At 38.5% G+C, this 6,506-nt stretch overlaps 1 pseudogene; it reads left to right on the top strand.

Moving 5' to 3' along the window:
* The first annotated feature begins 4,310 nt into the window (after window positions 1-4,310).
* LOC102261417 lies at window positions 4,311-5,080 on the top strand (annotated as a pseudogene).
* The last annotated feature ends 1,426 nt before the right edge of the window (window positions 5,081-6,506 follow it).

Raw genomic sequence — 6,506 nt, 5'->3', positions numbered from 1 at the left:
CAAATGGGAGATCGTTACCAGCAATGAACACATAAAATAATAATGTATCATAGTTCAAATCCTGTTTCAGTGTAATTCCACATATGTCATTGACCACCTACTATATGCAACTCACTGTTCTACAACAAAGATTATTGGCAGTAGTGTTAACCTTGAGGAGATCATCTTTTAGTAGAAAAAGGCTGGAGAAATTCCAAGAGTAAAAACAGCATTGAAGAAACCACAGAGTAAGAGGTTTGCTCTATTTTAACCCACTTCTGTTTTTGCTTTTACGAATAAACTAATGGAACAGAAATCTGACTGGGGCGATGGACAAGAATTAATAAAGAGATGGAATATGAATTGTGCCTCAATTCAAAATTTGATAATCAGGAAGAGAAAATTCCGAGGCAATTGGATATTTCAGTTAGATAGAATAGTAAAAGATAAGGTTCTAAAATGGTGGAATGGGGTGGGGAGAAGAATGTAACCAGATGAAAATAAGAACAGAAAGGTGGGTTTGCAAAACACCATGCCAAGAAACTTGAACTTAGCCCCATAGCCCAGTAGTTTACAATTTTAATATACATCAGAATCATCTGGATGAGTTATTAAAAGACAGATTGTTTGGCTCCACCATCAGAGTTTCAGGTTCAGAAAGTGTTGATTGGGACCTAAGAATCTGCATTTCTAAAAAGTTCCCAGGTGATGATTCTGGATGACACTCTTCAGAAGAACTGCTCTTATCAATGTAGACAGGAGGAAATGTCTGTGAAGAAAGTGGTATTATCTGATCTAAATTTTTGAAAGATCATTCTAGTGGCAATATCAAGAATGGATTAGACAGCTGGGAGCAGGGAGACCACTTAGAAAGTTCTTAAAATAGTAGAACTGAAGGAAAAAGTAGCAAAGGGTATGAAAAGGAAATACAGGGGGAAATTATAGAGTCAGAACTAACAGGATGGAGAGAGAGATCAGATGAGAGAGATGAGGAAGGGGGAGTCAAGGATGACTTTGAGTTTTCAAACCAGGATTCCCAAGAGAATCGTAACATCATTAATGGAAATATGGAGCAGAAGTGGGGTCCTGGTGGCAGGTGTAACATTTGGTTGGGGTAGAAAACTCCTTCATCATCTTATAACCCTTCTCCTGCCTTTATTGTAGGTGTTTATACAGCAGAACATTGTTGCTTGTGTTGTCTGGTCTGTGCAACAAAAGCACTTCTGTGTGTTTCTTTTTCATATTATGAGCTCGGCTGGGCTTTCAAGTCCTCTAAAATTAGAGAAAAATTCAATGGAAATGAAAATAAAGTGTGTTGTATATTTTAATATGCATTTTATTTCTCAAGAATAATATCACACAGAATAATTGTCTATTTGGTTAAATTCTTGCAGAGATTATAGGGGGGATTAAACACAGTTTGTGCATTGATCTTTCAAGTGAATTTCTGAGAATTAAAAAAAAGTTAGAGCCATTTTTTTAGTGATGTTGAGTCTATTTTTACCACTGTAGAAGAGGTCTCATGAAAACACACAATATGCTGTACACTTATCAGCTTTACACACAACTATTTTGGCATTCATCTGCTTTTTTTTGTACAATCATATCTATTATGATGGTTTATCATTCTTGTCATGGATGTAAAAATAACATTCATTTTATTTGTGCAGAATGCTTTCATTTACGTAGTATTTTCATAAACATTATCAAACTTAAGCAAGAAAAAGTGTGGCAATGAATTCACAAAAAAGTCACAGGGAAGTTTTTGTGTCTTTTCATGTTTAAAGAGTCAAGAACACGGAAAAAAAACAAGTATAGAAGGTTTCCTTGGACTTTAAACTCCACTTTCCAGAGATTTTGTTGACATTCTTTCAGTACTCCTTAAATAATCATAGCAAGTAGAAATATATGTTTAGAAAATATTAAGTTACATTGATTCAGACTTCGTTGTTCTCAATTTTGATCTTTCCTGCCTTTGAGAGTGCAGCCTCTAGGCGTGGGGCAAATTTGTGTACATTTGTGAGGGCTGGATCAGTTTGAGAGGATATGCTTCTGTGAAACAATTATATTGAACAGTTGTTAATATGGACATCTACTAAATTCCAAGAAAATTTAAGTTGTTTTAGTGTTACTTAGCAACTAAAAGATCCTCAAGTACTGGCTTAAGTGAGATAATCTTCATAGCCTGTTTATTAATACTGACTAAACTCAAAATTAGAGAAATCTTCTGGCCTAACAGATGCTACCAAATGATAACATTTATTGCTTACTTATTGTTATTTCCATAAAACTTTAAATTTCCAGGGAGTGGCATTTTGCTTTTTATATGGTTACTGAGAAACATATAATTTTTCATGATTCATCCAGCTCAATATCCTTTCTTTGGTTGCTTTATCAAAAAGCTGTAACTAGGTTCCATTATATACCCTAGACTCTTAGTAATCACATCATGACCCTTTCCTTTCATATGTATCAAACAGAAAATATCTGAAATTAGGGAAGGAAGGAATGATTTTATAGTATTTAGTGTGAGTCACCTCTGAAAGGAGGCATTCATTGATTCATTCTTTATTTCAACAAATATTTAAGGGCAATTTGCTATAGCTAGGTATTGCTGGGGCTTGAATAAAACATTTGATAAAATCTATATATATAAAACCCTAATATGCAAATAGACCAAGGTGGAACAACTGAACAACCAAACAACTGGTCGCTATGATGTGTACTGACAACCAGAGGATACGCGCGGAACATGGTGAGCATTGGCCGCAGCAGGATGGTGGAGCAAGTGAGCGGGGGCGCCAGACCAAGGCGGGGCGCCGGTCGTTGTCATCGGGGCGAGCCTCTGGTGGTTACTGAAAATCTTTGCTCCCACGTGCCACGGTCCCCCCCCAGCACTCACACCTGCTGCTGGCGCCAGAGCCGCCACTCGCACCCGCTGCTGGAGCCCGGTGCTGGTCCTGATCACTTGGTGCCGTCGGTGGGTGCGAGTGGCAGCTGCCAGCCCTGATTGCCCCTCAGGGCTTCCACACCTCCCCCTGCTCCTAAGGGGCAATTGGGGCAGCAGCCGCAGCTTGCACTCACTGCTGAAGCTGGCCCCAATTGCTCCGTGCTGTCAGCGGGTGCAAGTGGGGCTGGTGCCATCAGCATGTGGGAGCAGCAGCAGCGAGAGTGGGGGCTGTGGTGGGAGGGGCTGGGCAGGGGCATGGATGATGGGCCGAGACCCACCCCTGTGCCCACCACAGCCTCCTGGAAGCTCATGATTCCTTTCAAGGTGCACAAATTCGTGCACTGGGCTCCTAGTTACGGCATATGACATTAAGCAGGGTTCCCTTCCTTTATATTAAACTTACAGCTTACCTTGTTCTCACTGTGTTGTCATGAGCAAGATGGGACATTTCTCTCAAACCTTATTTTATTTTTTCAATCTGATATTCATGGGTATTTTCAAAGCTACACAAGGCAGTGTTGTGTGCTCCTTCTAGCAATCATTCATTAAGGTGCTTTAAAAATATTTCTTCTTTTATTACTCTCTAGTTCTCAAAGGCAAGTTCTTGTCTTTGTATTTTTTTAAATATGTATATATTTTGACAATATTACAGATCTTGTCTTTTTATTTAACATGAAGGGTCACACTGGCCTATACAGAGACCCACTTGGGTGCCATGCAATTATGAGACATAAATATTTACTGTGAAATGTATAAAGCCTATGCATTATCTTTCTTTATTTCCATTACTGTGCCATGAAATTGCCAACCATATATTCTTTTATTCCATAAGGTAGGAAATACTGAATAATTTAAGAGCTTGGAAATTTCAGAACTTCATTCAGTGGAGTAGTTCTAGTCCCTGATCTCTATTCTAATATGCTGCCAGTTACTGCAAGTCATAATAGCACAATACAGGGCCCACAATGACTATCACTCACTCAGTTGTTTCCTAGAATGGCTTCGGGGTATGAAGTAAACTATACTACATCACCATCCTCATAATGAGATCTTACTGCTGGATAAACAAGCTCCCTGCAGGCCCTACCTGCTGATAGGACCCAATGAACCCAATATTTAACACTTCACAGAGGCTCCTCCCTGCCATTCTCCAATATTTCATGCATCACTTTCAAAAGAAAAACTGATGCAAAGAAGTAGAAAATTGAGCTACTGACTCCTGGGTCCCTTGCGATAACCTGGCTTAGTAACAAAGACTCAATTCAATTTCTGGGTTCGGTGAGATAACAGAAGTTTCAAAGTTCCCAAGAAGATTGTGGAAATCTGAGGGCCTTGGTTCTGTGGTGGCTTGTGGCTGCCAGGTGCCAGCGAACTTGTGTTGGCTCTCAAAATCCCCACGTAGCTGCTGCCGCCTTCTACTGCCCTCACCATGTTCCTCACCTGGTCTGAGTATGACAGGGGTGTGAATACTTTTCCCCCTGAAGGAAGATTATTTTAAGTGGAATATGCCATTGAGGCTATCAAACTTGGTTCTACAGCCATTGGGATCCAGACATGGGGGTGTGCCTAGCTGTGGAGAAGAGAATTACCTCCCTACTCATGGAGCCAAGCAGCATTGAGAAAATTGTAGAAATTGATACTCACATAGATTGTGCCATGAGTGGGCTAATTGCTGATGCTAAGACTTTTATTGATAAAGCCAGAGTGGAGACACAGAACCATTGGGTCACCTATAATGAGACAATGATGGTGGAGAGTGTGACCCAGGCTGTGTCCAATCTGGCTCTACAGTCTGGAAAGGAAGATGCAAATACAGGTGCCATGGTTCTTCCTTTTGGAGTAGCACTGTTATTTTGAGGAGCTGATGAGAAAGGTCCTCAGCTGTTTCACATGGACCCATCTGGGACCTTTGTACAGTGTGATGCTCAATTGGCTCTGCTTCAGAGGGTGCCCAGAGCTCCTTGCAAGAAGTTTACCACAAGTCGATGACTCTGAAAGAAGCCATCAAATCCTCACTCATCATCCTCAAACAAGCAATGGAGGAGAAATTGAATGCAACTAACATAGAGCTAGCTAGCCACTGTGCAGTCTGGCCAGAATTTCTACACGTTCACAAAGGAAGCACTTGAAGAGGTCATCAAGGACATTTAAGGAAGTGTGGTCCTCAGAGATTCTCTGGGACAATTTCAATTTTCCTGGTTGCCCTTAAATTTTATGTCCAACTTCTAGTCCTTGGAAAATATGCAGCGTATTTGCTTTGATGATGTCTGTACATAAAAGCAGTTCCGAAATAAAGAAAAATAAAAAAAATAAAAGATTGTGGAAATCTAAATTCTTATTCTATCTGACCAATTTACACATGGCCTTTGGTGAAACCAGTCTGCCCAAGGAAATGACTGAAACACAATCAGTGCTTGTTCATTTGCTTGAAATATTCATTAACAATATTGAGTCAGTCAGAGAAAGGTAAGTATCACATGATCTCACTCATATGTAGAATCTAATAAACAACATAAACTGATGAACAAAAATATATCCAGAAACATAGAAGCATCAAAAAGACTGTTGAACCTCAGAGGGAAGGCAGGGGATGGTGGGTGGGTGGGAAGAGATCAACCAATGAACTTGTGTGCATATATGCATAGCCCATGGACACAGACAATGGGGTGGTGGGCAGGGGCTTGCTGGAAGAGGTCAATGGGAGATAAAGGGGGAAATATGTAATGCTTTCAATAAAGATTAAAAAATTTAGTGATGTAAAAAATGAAAACTTTTAGCAACAAAATCAATTTGATCTCCATATAAACTTGCTTGTACATTCTCCAAAAGGAGATAAAATATACATATTCAAAACTTAATTCTATAGAACAGATTCTCTTTGTGGCTATAATGAATGCAGTAAAATGACTATTATAACATGAATGCCTAGATATTTGTGATCTGATTATACTATATATACAAATTATTTTCTCTGATATATAAGTATAATTTATACCCCATTCCACTTCTATATTGTGGAAAGTGCTTAATACAGCTGTGTTCTTCCTTCAGGGTTCTACTTTGCTAGTTGATTATTATAAAATATAATAAAAAGTGCCAAGTTAAGTAACAAAATAAAAATATCAACAACCCAAAATAAATTTAACACACTTTGGGGTCAATCCAACCTTATTTATAATTTGTATATCTAACATTAATAGATAAGTCACATATCTGAAAAAAACATTGCATTGTAGTTAATTTCTAATTGAAGACCTTTGATTTACAAACACATTAATTCATGATTATTTAAACTTCTCTAGATAATTTAAAATTTTACAGCTAAGACTCCATTAAATACACTTTTAACAAAAGGTATAGATAATAGAGAAAAACAATGAAACCAAAAGCTGGTTCTTTGAAAGCATCAATAAAATCGATAACGCTTTAGCAAGGCTAACCGAGAAACAGAATACGATGAAAACGACAGTGTAATAATTATCTAAACTAGTTTATATTTTATAAATAGGTACATGTACAATAATTGAGGATCTAGCTGATGAGAACAATACATTTTGTCAATGCTTAGGTCAATGTT

This window comes from Myotis brandtii, unplaced genomic scaffold (assembly GCF_000412655.1).
Source record: "Myotis brandtii unplaced genomic scaffold, ASM41265v1 scaffold548, whole genome shotgun sequence".
Lineage (NCBI taxonomy): Eukaryota > Metazoa > Chordata > Mammalia > Chiroptera > Vespertilionidae > Myotis > Myotis brandtii.
This window is presented reverse-complemented; position numbering and strand designations above follow the sequence as displayed.